Raw genomic sequence first — 14,251 nt, 5'->3', positions numbered from 1 at the left:
AAGTAGGCAATTTGTTAGAAGACTATGACCCAAATGGGAAAATGCCATCAATTTCTTGAGGTTTCTGGCGCTCAGGCCTGACGGCACTCTGGATTTGGTTAGAGCGCTCTCAGGTGGGAAAGCTGAGGTCCACCTTCCCCTTCCCATCACAGGCTTCACCAGTTCTGATTGGCTTGTGCATCCACCAGGCTGCTTTGGATGTATATTCAGATCATTTGGCCATTTCTATTACAGCATCCCCTGGGGATACCAAAAGACTACCAATTATAATTTCATTTAGAACTTGTATTAAATGGAACAATCTCTTTTAATTTTACCAGACAGTGAAATTAATTTAGACTTTAAAAATATTAATCTGAATGAATGAAGATGAAGATATATAATATTAACTCTTCACTTTAGAGCTTGCTCTCTGTCCAATATTAAAGATGAACTCTGGCTACAAAAAATGCCCACAAAACAATCAGAAGATTTTGTTATTTTCTTTTACCTAGAGGACTGGTTTATCTTTATTTGTGTTGGTTGGTAGTAAAACCCAATGCCCAGGAAGATGAAACACTGGTAGATAGTCCTCAGAAATGGCTCAGAAAATTTATCCCATTTAGACCTCATCTCTGATGAAGCACAGCCAGTATCCCAAATACGTGCTCTTGTCAGCAGCGCACAGTGTTTGACACTCTTCAGGCTTCTATTATATTATACAACTACTGTCCTTTTTGCCAACTCTCAATGGACAATTAACTATCTCACTGAATTCTTATCTAGTTCTGAAGAAGTGACTAAAGGCCAATTATAAAAACTTGTGTTAACTTGAACCTTTGTCTATTACAACCCTCTGTCTTTTGTAAGATGGTCATGATAGGCTTTTAAACTCTGAATCTTTTATTTTTTTTTATGTCCTATTGATGTGAAGCAAGCAGTGTAAGGTCCAAAAGAAACTGAGATAGAAGAGAAGTAAGGATTGTTTGTGATTTCAGCTCTATAACTGCATACAGTAAATAATGATGCATTCAGTAAGACAAATTGGAATGAGGAGGCAGGAGACATAAAAAATACCTATACATCCCTTTTCTGTAACTTTTTTTTCATATCTAAGACATAGACTTTTATTTAGAGGAGAACTTATAAATCATGTCGGAGGCCGTTGCACTTAATGCAATGTCTGTATGGGTGACCAGTTGGCATGGCAATGATAGATGGACTCACACAACTGGGTCTGGTGGTTCAAATGTAGTTCACTTTGGCAGTGACTAAAAGTCTTTATGATCCAGCAATTGTTCAGCGACCTGGATGAAATGAATTGGTCTCTTTCCCAGTGAATAGCTGTCCATGTCAGAAGACTAGAATGTAACCGGTACTAATTGTCTCCCTGGTTGATAGTTTCCGAAACAGAGTTAAAGAGGTCATAAAGAAGGGTGACGGAATGCTCTGTCTTTTCACACCATCGCTCATTTATTGAGCTCATTGCACCAGGTCATCCCATATGCTAGGCAGAGAGGAGGAAACCATTCATTGTTGCAACCTTAGTTAAACCGAGCCTATCTTAAATGACATGTCTTCAATTCTCTTGATTATCTCTGTGACAAAAATCTTTATGCACGCCAAATCTAGTCCAACACCTTCACCCTTAGGGGAGGAGGGACAAAAACAGAAGCAGTGTTAAGAGAGAAAGTAGTCTTAAAATGACAAATGCTTCTGCTCATTTAGAGCAAAGTCCAGATTTAAAAGATTTGTGGAATTAGCTTCATAGTTTCTTTATAATTACATTCCACTGTGTTAGAGTTGATTTAAAATTTATTCTCATCAATGCTTGTCCTTCAGGACCCATTAGAATATTTTTAAACTTTTTGTCCTACATAAAATGAAGTCCAGAAGAATTTTCCCTGGATGGGAGAATTAATAATGTGAAGATGTTGTTCTCTACGAAAGGAATTGAAAAAATAGAAGTCAATCCCAATCAGCATCCACACAATTGGTGTAAAGTCCATAGGGAAAAATTCCAAGAGAGTTAATAATAATGAGGTACACACAATAATATTAAAGAGATAAAAGAGTTAGTGCAATAAAATAATGTGAGACTGAAAGTTAAATAGACAAACAGATCAGTGGAACCCAACTGGGCAGTGGCCACATACACACATCCCCACATATGGGAAGTTAGTATTTGTTAATCATGGTATTTCAAATCTATGAGATGTTTGGATAATTGAGCATTCAAAAGAAAAACAAAATTGGGTTCCCCCTCACACCATACACAAAAGATAAACTGCAGATGGATCAAAAGTCTAAATATAAAAATTATAAAAGTGTTTGTGAAGAAAATGTTTGTGTTTGGAGTGGATTTCTTAACTAAAATACAGAGACCAGAACCCATAGAGAAAGCACCATGGCCAGATCAGAGTACATAAAGATACCAAATTCTGTAAAGGACAGACAATCCAAAGTAAAAATACAAGCAGCTAATGTGAAAATTGTTGTGCCATATATAACCGGTGTAGGTGACTAATATTCCTAATATTTAAAGAGTTTTTCCAATACAGTGAGAAAAAATATTCACCACTTAGTAGAAAAATGGGCAAAGGATATGAACAGTTACTTCAGAGATGAAGAGCTGGAAAGGACTGATGAACAAATAAAAAATTGTTCAGCTTAAGTACTAACTAAGAAATGAAAATTAAAACAGTATACCTTTTTCTGGTTATTAGAGTGGGACAGTATAAAGAAAATTGAAAACATTCTGTACCATGCTATGCTGGGCTATGCCGAGGCATGAAATTGACCTTTCATTCTCTTCTGCGTTGAAGTGAATTTGTAAAACCTTTGGAGCTTAGTTTGGTAATAAATGTTAAAAATTTAAATGCACAGTTTCTATAACTTAGAAATATCATTCTAAGGAACCTCACCTATAGTTATAGGTTCCAAAGCATATGTTTGTGCCCATCACAAACATAAATGTCCCTTAATAAGAAAATGGTAAAATAAATCACATCACACCTGTACAATGGATTCTGTATAACCATTGAGAAGAGTGGGGTAGAGTTACGCACACTAGCATGAAAAAATGTTTTTGCTATATTGTTTAGTGAAAAAAATGTGTAGTATAATGACAGTTCTTTAATCTGTGTGTGTTTGTGTACATTTCTGTATATCGTAGGAAAATATTGCGAAGTATGTGTCCCCAGTTATTGGAAAGTAGCAATAGTTGAAAAGATGAGTGGGACTGGAGAAGCCAAGGTGGGACTTTTACTTTCATAAAAAACTTTGTTTGAAAGGATGCGAATATGAATAATTGTCTGGACCTGAAATTTTGGGCTTTTCAGTTAGATAGGTTTTTGCCTGCATAGTCACACCATGCATATACTTGTCAACTCCTCCCCCTCCCCTTTTTTTATGTTAAGGCCAAAGCAGGAATTATCATTAGTCTGCTCACCAAAGGAGCAATTAGACCTGGCTAAGTAGGCCATTGACAGTGTATAAAGCACCACCATGGGTTTGAGGGTGCCGCATTCTGGAATATAGATAAAAGGAAAGTGACCATTCAGTGCCTGTTGGGAGAATGTTTGCCTTCCTGTCACTGATGCTTAATTTCAGTCATTTGCCGTTGGTTCCTTTTTTTTTTTTTAAGTTTTTGTTTTTTAAAGTATTACATAAGTCTACTTTTTCCCCCATTGACCTCTCCCCGACCACCCCCATCCCCCAGCACATGCCCTCACACCCTCCCCCCCCCTCTGTGTCCATTGGTTATGCTCATATGCATACACACAAGTCCTTTGTTTGGTTCCTTTTTTTTAATGAATGCATAATACCTATAATATATAACTCTCAATAAGTAAGTGTCAATTTTGCAAAATGATTGTCAGTTGGAAAGCTAATTTTAAAAAAAACCTTTGGGTTTTAAATTCAGTGTTTTAGTAACATGTGGATATTGTTAAAATGGGAACATCTTGCTCTTTTTTTTTGGTTGTTTTTGCACTTTATTTGTAAATAGCTTCAGTAGTTCATGTTGTCAAATTGGCATTTGAATCAAGGAGGGAATCTGTCGTCCCCTCAAATAAAGAAGTGTGGCAAAATTTCCAAAAGACTAAAATGCAAAACTTGCTTCTATACTCATCCTATATAATAAAAGACTAATATGCAAATTGACCGAACGGTGGAATTACCAGTCGCTATGACTCATACTGACCACCAGAGGGCAGATGCTCAACGCAGGAGCTGCTCCCTGGTGGTCAGTGCACTCCCACAGGAGGAACACCACTCAGCCAGAAGCTGGGCTCATGGCTGGCGGGTGCAGTGGCTGTGGCGCAAGCATCTCCCGCCTCTGTGGCAGCATTAAGGATGTCCGACTGTCAGCTTAGGCCCGCTCTAGCCGTCATGTCATTCGGACATCTCCCGAGGTCTCCTGGACAGCGAGAGGATGCAGGCTGGGCTGAGGGACCCTCCTCCAGTGCACAAATTTCCTGCACCAGGCCTCTAGTGTTTTTATAACAAAGCATGGAAATGCACTTTCTGATTTCTTGAAGTGAGGAATTACTTTCTGAGGTACCAAATTGCTTGAAAAATCACTTTTTCTCATTCATTCTTCTTTTTCTATCTTTAGTATAACAGTTTCTGTTACTGGTTTTTGCAACAAGTTTGTTATTTGTTTTTACTCAGCACACATCAAACTAGATATTTATATTTTGATATCTATTTTTTTTTTGTTTTACCATGACCAGTATCCTAATTTATAGCTATGATGTCAAGTTGATATCTCCCATATGGGAGATATTTTATTACCAGATTGTATGAGAATGATTCTTCTGTTTATACCACAGCTTTCTGTTCTCATTTCTTCTAAGGAACATTTTTCTTTTTCATAGGTAAAATCTTAATTTAAGGGATCAGTGATGGGGAGTGATTATGGCATTTGCTCAATACTAAGCTAGTGAGAAGGAATTATGGAGATCAATTTCCCTGAAAAGCTGCTTTGACTTGCTAATCTGTTACTAAAGATTCTCTAATATTTTAGTTCTGTAGCACCTCTTGGCTTTCATAAAGTAAAATAAAACATTTACCTCTGACCTCTTTACAGTCCGAACAACTCCCTTTATACATGAAAGTGTGGAGACTGATAAAGAGGGTTCCCACCTGGTGGCAGGACCGGTCTTGAAAGAGCTCACCTCTTGCTCAGGGGGAAGTGGCCAGGAAAAATGATCTTCACGTTCATTATATTCTTGATCTTCCTGCTAAAAAAGAGAGAAAGGAGCCCTGGTAGGGGTGGCTTAGTTGGTTGGAGCATTGTCCTGTACACCAAAAAGATTGCAGTTCGATTCCCTGTCAGGGCACAAACCTAAGTTGCAGGTTTGATCGCTGGTCAGGGCATATACAGGAGACAACTGATCTATGTTTCTTTCTCACATCTCTCTCTCTCCCTCTCCCTTCCCCTATCTATAAAAATCAATAAAATTATATCCTTGGTTGAGGATTAAAAGAAGAGAGAGAGAGAGAGAAAGAGAAAGGAGATAAAAACATAAAAAGCTAAGAAAAGTTAAGTCAAAATCAAGGCAGATTTCAAAAGACACTTATAAGTGGATATTTATATAACCACTAGAGGCCTGGCGCACGAAATTCATGTGGGGGTATGGTCCCTAGGCCTGGCCTGCGATCAGGGCCATCTTCCCCAGTTGTCCACAGCTGGCCCCGCCCCCCACTGCCATCCACCCCTGGTTCCCTGTTTGCCATCAGGTGATCGGTGCCTGACAGCCGGGGAAAGGGACTGACAGGTCGGCTGTTCCTGGCCCTGCCCCCACCGTGGGTGGCCATCAGGTGATGGGACCCTGCTGGCCGGGGAAAGGGACCAAGAGGTGGTCAGTACGCCTCATAGTGACTGGTCCAGTGGTCTTTCTGGTCATTCTGCCTTTAGGGTCAATTTGCATATTACCCTTTTATTATATAGGATTTTATCCATGGGAATAAAAGTTAACAATTGTAAAAGCACTTTGGGGATAAATTCATGAGATTTAGTGGTGGCAATTCAGATTCTAGGCAGGCAGGTCCTTGATGTCAGCTTTGGAAGTAGAACAGCTTTTCTGGCTAAATATCAAGAGCAAGGCACAAAACTGTTGGAACACATTGAACTGATACTTCTGAGTGGACCCTAAATAAAAATAATTTATATGTGTCTTAGTAATGAAATGATGCAGACATTATTTTCAGTGAAAAGCACTGTGATATAATAAAGTTTGTGGAAGCATTTACTAGTAAGTCCGGGTTAAGGGGATGTCTGTGCAGAGCAGCCTGTTGACAAATAGACGCTTAACTAAATCACTCATTGTGCAGGGACTAAGGGTGATGGCCACTGATGCCAAGGGGCATCCAGGGCCTGCTCACTGGGGTGTGTACAGCAGTGAGCAAGCTTAAATGACTCGGGTGTTCAGAGAAGGAACACAGCCATGGTCAAGAGCTGCTGCGCACCTGTGTGGTTCGGCAAGGAGCAAAAGCACACACCACCCTCATTCCCCCGCGTGCTTGGGAATTAGGCTTCTCTTGTCTGGTTTTCATGTTTATTGGGCAGGAAATGATCTATGATCTGTCAGTTTAACTTAGAACTTGTATTTTCGATGGAACTGACATTGGGTTAAAAAAAATCAATATAAGACTTAAAAGATAAAATAATGTTATCTTATTGACAGCTATCAATAATGGATAATGAGGCCATAGTTTGCACTTTCTTGAACAAATAATGACTTGAGCCTATCAGTAGGTTATAAATGAAATTCTAATGATGTAGAATTTTTAGCTTGAATTCCAGTCTTAGACATTCATGTAATGAATATGTGGAAAAGTGGCAATTTGAGTGTGAGAATTCAAGTATGTGTTAGAAACTTTTCAGAGATGAAATGGTTTTTATTTAAATGCATGGAATGATATTATTACAATTTCCTTTAAATTTTTTATTGTTGAAAGTATTACAGATATCCCTGTTTTTTTCCCCATTGACCCATTCTAGCCTGCATCCACCCCCTGCCCCAGGCTTTTGTTTTATTAAATTTTTTAAACAAATAGTTAGATTTTTAAGTAAAAATACTTTTTCTGCATCCACCCCCTGCCCCAGGCTTTTGTTTTATTAATTTTTTTAAACAAATAGATTTTTAAGTAAAAATACTTTTCCCCTTTGCAAACAGAACCATTGCACATGTATATGTGACATGTGAGTACATGTGATATGACACAGATTTTTTTCCAGTTTATAGGACATCATTATAAATTTATTGAGAAGAAAGAAAATATAAATTGCTCAGATAATCTAATAAAATTCAGTTAGAAATAATTGAGTTTAAGATACTCAAGTTAGTATCAGTTCAAGATAAAAATACATTTTTGTATTCTGTGCAAGTAAGGTCACTGTTATAGTTGCTATTTTTCCCCTGATGTGGTTTAAAATAGAAGAGGAAAAGTACAACTCCAGAGCGCTTTCCATTAGGTTAGCTTTCTAGAAAATTAGGATCCTCAGAAAGGGAGAGATGAAATAGATTTTTTAAAAAATTCTCTCCTCTGTGCTTTATTCATAATAGCCAAAACTTATAAGTTGTTAAGATATTCTTTAATAGGTAAATGGATAAACAAACCATAGTATACATGCAATAAAATATTATTTGGGATAAAAAGAAATGACCTATTAAGCCATGTAAAGACCTGGAATTTAAGATACTTAAATGCATATTGCTAAGTGAAAGAAGCCTGTCTGAAAAGGCTGTACACTCTGATTCTATTTGACATTCTGAAAGGCATAGAGACGGAAAAAGATCAGTGGTTTCCAGGGGTAAGGGTGAATTAGAGAGGAGGTAGGAAATAGATGGAGCATAGGAGATTTTTAGGGCAGTGAAACTACTCTGTCATGGTGGATACATGACATCATGTGTTTGGCAAAACCCATAGTAAAAAAAAATGGATGAAATACTATGAATTAGTATATCCAATATTTAGAAGAAAAAAAATGAGAATTATACTTAAAAAAAACCCTGGGGAGATTATGCTCTAAAATAAAGACAGTGATTTTTTTTTTTCCTGACTAGTAGCAGACCTTACATTTTCTTTTATCCATTTTTACATTTCCTAATCCTATATAATAAAAGGGTAATATGCAAATTGTCCCTTGAACTCCTGAGGGGACACTTTGCATATTAGCCTTTTTATAGATATAAAAGCGCAATATGCTAAGTGTCCGACCGTTTGACCATTCGACCAGTCGCTATGATGTGCACTGACCACCAGGGGGCAGACGCTCTGACCAGTAGGTTAGCTTGCTGCTGGGGTCTGGCCGATGGGGATTGGGCGAGACAGGCTGGACATGCCCTGGAGACAATCTCCCGCAGTCCCTCCCTGGCCTCTAAAATATTTCTTCTAATTTAATTTCCTTTCAATGTGCACAAATCTGTGCACCAGGCCTCTAGTGTCTATATAAATCCCACTATTCCTTTGTCCTGATCATTATCCATAAGTAATTATTCCTTGTTTTGTATTAACTCTAATATACATTTTTTCATAAGTCATATTGAATACTTACTGTCTCTCTCCAGGGTTTTTCCCTACGTAACAGTAGGTTCTTTAAAGCAAGGAATTTTGACCATTATCTTTGTATTCCTAGGACTTAGGAGGGTACCTGGCATTATAGAAGACTCTCAAATAATGTTTCCTAACTAGAGCTCAGTGATGAAAGATGGGCTAGGATAATACTACTCAAATTAACCGTGAATTATGTAAAATACACAGACTCTGATGAAAAAGCAATGATTATTGATTTGTTATATGAAGAGGGAACAATAGGTTTGAGGACAAATATTACATACTTCTGTTAAAAATGTATAATTGCATATCATTTCCAAAAAGTTCAATAGAAGTCCAGGAGATTAATATATGTTTCTTGTGTTATTTTTTCTCCGCATTGCATTAAACTATATGTAGCAATAATAGCTCTCTATAGAAGTATTTGATTCAATTATATTAATTTCTTGGTCTTAACGATGCTTATCAAATTAGTTCATTAAAGTAAAGAACATCTGACTAAATTTCAAAGTGCCTTCCTGAGATGAATGAGAACTTCATGAAACTAAAGAAAAAGAGTTAACTACTTAAAAAAAATCAGAAGAGTTTTTCTCAAACTTTGTTCAAATATTTTGTGGTGAGTTTGGGCAACAGTGGGCAAGGGTCTCTGGTACTCTGGTTAAGTGCTGATGTGCTTTTCTGTTTGGAGAAGTTCAGCCAACCAGTTCTATAAGGGGAACATGAGGAGAGAGGAGTTGCTGTGCTGGCAGTGACTGGGCTGTGAATGGCACGGGTAATGAGCTTGTCTGAATCCTTGGTGACTCAATGGCATGCTTTACTTGCTAGCTTTCAAGTGTGAGTTACTGCTTCACTGCTGGCGACAAGGCTCACCTTCTCTTGTTTTTCTTCTGAATGCACTCTGCAGGAAGTAAGAGCCACAGCTCTTGCCTTGGACATTCCAGAGCCTTTGGATTTAATGGACATAGGAAATGTGTTCAGAAGCTTCCTGTTTGGTGATCACATCCTTTGTTCTTTTGTGCATGTCCTATGTGAACTTTGCTCCAGACAAATTAGCCTAAGGCCAGGCCTTAAAAAGAGATTCCAAGAAAGACACAAGATGCAAGAAAAGGGAGTACTCATTTAATTCTATTTAGTTTCTAGTTTTAGCCGGACATTTATCATTTTCACCTTTAATTCCTTCTAAGAATGTTAGTAATTTACAGCTTATTTTGTTATGAGAATACAATAGCTTCTTTTCCCTAAAGTTTTAAGTACTGGTCAACTTTAGGAGCAAGAAATTCTTACATTTAATGGGGGGACAACTTGGTCAGCATGTCTGCTTGAAGTTTTTACTGTCTGTAATTTGAGGCAGCAATAGGTCTGAAGAATAGTTTCCTTACTAACCTGGAATAATTTGATTACTTTGTCAAGTTAAAAAGATAAGCAAGAATTGTGATAATAGTTCAGGATAGAAATGTATTGTATTCTAGAATTTAAAAAAAAGTCGGTCAATTATGTAACACAAACTTTGTACCTCTCTCAGTATAATATTTATTTGTAAGTGTGGCAATTTTTTTTTCTAAAAGAGGTGAGTGACAAGAAGAGAACATGGTTAAGATCATTGTGAAATGGCCAAGCTGTGCATACATTGGGGCACATGTCTCTGCTTCTTATGGTCCCGAGGGAGACTTGATAGATAAAACACGGTCTGTGGTGCAGGCTTTTCAAATATACACAGAGAGCTAGAACAGCTAAGAGGAAAGAGCGAAGTAAGCAGGCAGGGAATAGAGGGAGAGAAAAGTCGGGGTAACGAAGAGTATGACAGTAGAATAAAACAGGACAAAAGAGAAAGATGAGAGAGGAGAGACTTATCAAGTCCCTTGTAGTATGATCTGGGAAAGAATTTAGACCATCAACTTGTTAAGAGATTTATGAATGGGTCACACAGGATTTGATAATGACGAAACCTGCAGATATCTTAAGTAATGTTACCTTTAGGAAATCAGCAGCACCGTGTTGTCTCCTTCAACTATGGGCCTCTTCTCAAATATCTTTCCTGTGAAAAGGCTGGACCTCAGAAGGCTTATGATATGCTATCCCATATTTTTAAAGGCCTATCCATATTTTTGATTGGCGACCCTCAAAATGCCTGCCCACTACAGTTCCGATCTCTGAGGGAAGGGTTGCTGCTCAAAAGGGGCAGGCTCACTGTGGGGCTTTCAGAACTCCACAACTGAAGTTGTGTCACACAAGTTCCCTCCACATCATACATCTGCGAGTTTAAATTCATGGAAACCCATTCCAATACAGTGAAATTTAGTAATAATGGAAGTGGATACCAGCTACTTCAACACAAAGGGATTTATCTATTTTTAGGGCTTGGTACAACACCCGGATACAAAAATATTAAATCACCAGAAAAAAAAATTAGTAGTGTTGTAAAGGATAGGAGAAGACAGAAAAGAACAAAGGACTTTTCTTGAATCAAATGCAAATGCAAATGACCTGCAAGATTCTGCAAACAGTCTTTCTCCTGACAATGAGATTCATGCGGTGAAATCCATTTTTGAGACTCATTAGCAAATGCTGTGATCTTGCTTAGTTTCTACAGCAGCGTCTGTTTTTTTTTCTTTCAAATTGATTAGGAGACCTCTGATGTGGGAGAGCGAATCACTGAACTACCCCAGGTATTTCTGTAATTGGTTATCATGCTTAATTACAAATGTTTCAGCACAACCAATTTATTCTGGAGTAGATTTTTCTTGCCTTTCCACCGCTGCTCCTGCAAGTTCTGTTTTCAAGGAGGAGAGAGAGATAGATTTTTCTTGCCTTTCCACCGCTGCTCCTGCAAGTTCTGTTTTCAAGGAGAGAGAGAGAGAGAGAGAGAGAGAGAGATATTAACCTTCTCCTGTGCATGTTTTGGTTCTTAAAAAAGCAGATTAATGGATTGATAGCTTCATTCAAGGCATTCTATCAATAGTAGTAGTTGAAAATGAAATAAATGGAAACATGTATGTATTGGTTTGTAGTGGAAGGTCACTCATTGCAAATGATTACCAATCTTTCCTGGTTTTATTCTTTCCATTACCTCGTGCTGAGAGCTAGAAGTTCAGCCCTCTTTCCTCTCTTACCCTGTGATGGTGCTGGCTGACCTTCATGTATTCAACCCACTGGCTCCTGAGCTCATCAGAAATAAATGGACTAGAATAAAGCAGACGAGGGCTCCACATAGCGCTGTTCATCATCTGGCGATCCTAAAGACCTGAGCAAGTGGCTAGTTGTCCTGGCTGCAGGCAGGGCACACATTACCTTCTCCACAGTCTCTTACCAACAGCCTGGAGCATTCCAGAGTCCAATGATGGGAGACAGGACTCTGACCAGGGCACTGGCTTCCTGCCCCCTGCCTCAGCCCTTCTGTGAGGATCTGTATGAACTTTGCAGCACAGAAGAAAGATGGCAAGACCCCAAGTGTAACATCTTATCGTTAGAATGAGATTTAAGAAAATGTGGACATTTCTCTTTCCAGGCCATTCTTGCTGGAGGCCACATGTCACAGGGGCACTGCTACCCATTCAGAAGTGTCTGCTGCCTGTGCTGTGACATACACTCTGGCATAAAAGCAAAACACACCTTACCTGATGCCAACTTTGATTTCCGTCTCGGTCTTTCAGATTTAAAGAGTTATCATTATTATCTAAAAAAAAAATGAAGTAACTGTTCAAATAAAGTGAGTTCTAAAAATATTCCTACTACTAAAGAATGGGAGAGGTTAGATTGGATTTAGTTTGATATCCCACTGGTGAAATTTATTGGGTTTGATGGGAAGTTATAAAAAGTTGGTGCTGGGAGGGCTCCTGGAGGTAATTTAGGCTAACCTTCTCAGCTTCCAGATGACAGAGGTCAAAAGAAGTCCAATGGTTTTCCAGGTCCAGTAGTAGCAGAGCTGAAACCAGAATCTAGCTTTACTTCAGGTGTAGAACCTGCTTGATAGAAAAACACTACAATATTCACTACAACCAGCATCCTCCTGTATAAAAAATGTTCTTGTCCCAGCCGGTGGCTCAGTTGGTTGGAGCATCATCCTGTACACCCAAAGGTTGCAGTTTTGATTCCTGGTCAGGGCACATATCTGGGTTGCAGGATCTATCCCTGGTTGGGGCACAGGTGGGAGGTGGCAGATCTATGCTTCTCTCTTTACTCTCTATCTCTTTTGCTCCTTTCCTCTCTCTCTCAAGTCAGTGGAAGCATATCCTTAGGTGAGGATAAATTTTTTTTCTGCCTTAAAGAGTAATTTCACTTTGCTTTTGTTTTGGCAATATATAGGTATTACTGATAATTGCACAGAATATAATAAATGATAAGGAATGGCATTTTAAGTTTTTCAATATTCAGAATCTAATGAAACTATTTGTACTTGAGTCTTGAACATTTGAGAACACAGAGAAAGCACATTTCTTTGTGGCAAACATATCTATTTTACAGTTCCCAGTGTTTACTACCAGCATTTCAGTAAACTTTCATAAATCATTATTGAGGGTGAGAATTAATTTTAGGAGAAGTAGCCATTGGAAACATTCACACATATGTGTGAGAAAAACATTCCAAATGGGGATTATATAGTCACTGAAGGAAAAGCTCTTCTGTTATATTAGAGCTGCCAAAAGAATTCAGAGCTTGAAAGATCCAAATGACAGCAAAGCAGATTGAAGCCACTCTTCCCTCTCCATTCTCCTTCCTTTATGCATTCAGGGCTCTGCATCAAGAAAACTTGTGTGCAAGGGGTGCAGAGCAGATCCAATTATACAGAGCTCTAGCTAGTGTCTGATGTTTTAAGTACTTTTCAGAATTTTTGTAGGTCACTATAGCGTCACCTCTCAATTTCTCAAAGTAATGAGGAAAACCTTGGAATACATGACACCTATACCCATAGAATGAAGTAATTAGAATTCATTACCAATTTTATTTCAATGGCTAATTGCACTTTACACTCTTATATTGAACAAAAATCTGGACAGCTGAGTAGCCGCCATTATAATTTATTATGTGAATATGGAGAGACTGGTTGAAGGCAAGATTTTGTTGGCCCAATGAGTCTGCAAAAATTTGCACACAGTTTGATAAAAGAGCCGTGGTCCACTTAAAATCATACATGACACAGTGGAAGTGGGGAGGGGAAGGGAGGTTCTTGATCAGTAGGATGGACACCCATTAAATTTGAGGAGCACGGAACTGGCCTCCATGAGAAAGGTGGTGGTGTTGGCATTCATATGCATGTGCATGCACTCTGACACCTACAATGGGCCTAAATGGGCATGAGAAAAGATTTGAGAAACTTTATCACTTTTGTCTACTGAGGATAATGAACTAGGCAACTTTCTATTTGAGGGACATACCTCTATATTTTCTGTTCTGAGTCTTAGGTGGCATTAACCTTTGTTTGAAAACACCAGAGTGCTGCAGAAGTCCATAAAATCAACTCATCCCATTCTTGCGTCTCTTGCATTGCCACATCGATGTTACACAAATAAAGAAATCTGATTGATATTTTTACTCCTGGAAAATTTCTGGAGCCCTCTTGTAATCTAGGCACTGTACTAGGTATTTCAGCTTGTTTATTGGGAACAAGCAAGAATCAGAAACATACAAAAAATATGAAATTTGGGAAGGATATTAGGACAACTAAAATGTGTAGGCATTGTGTAGAAAAACCATAAGGTATTATGCGTTA

The sequence above is a fragment of the Myotis brandtii genome, unplaced genomic scaffold (genome assembly GCF_000412655.1).
Source record: "Myotis brandtii unplaced genomic scaffold, ASM41265v1 scaffold115, whole genome shotgun sequence".
Classification (NCBI taxonomy): Eukaryota; Metazoa; Chordata; class Mammalia; order Chiroptera; family Vespertilionidae; genus Myotis; species Myotis brandtii.
The sequence above is the reverse complement of the archived record's forward strand: the minus strand, read 5'-3'. Positions refer to the sequence as shown.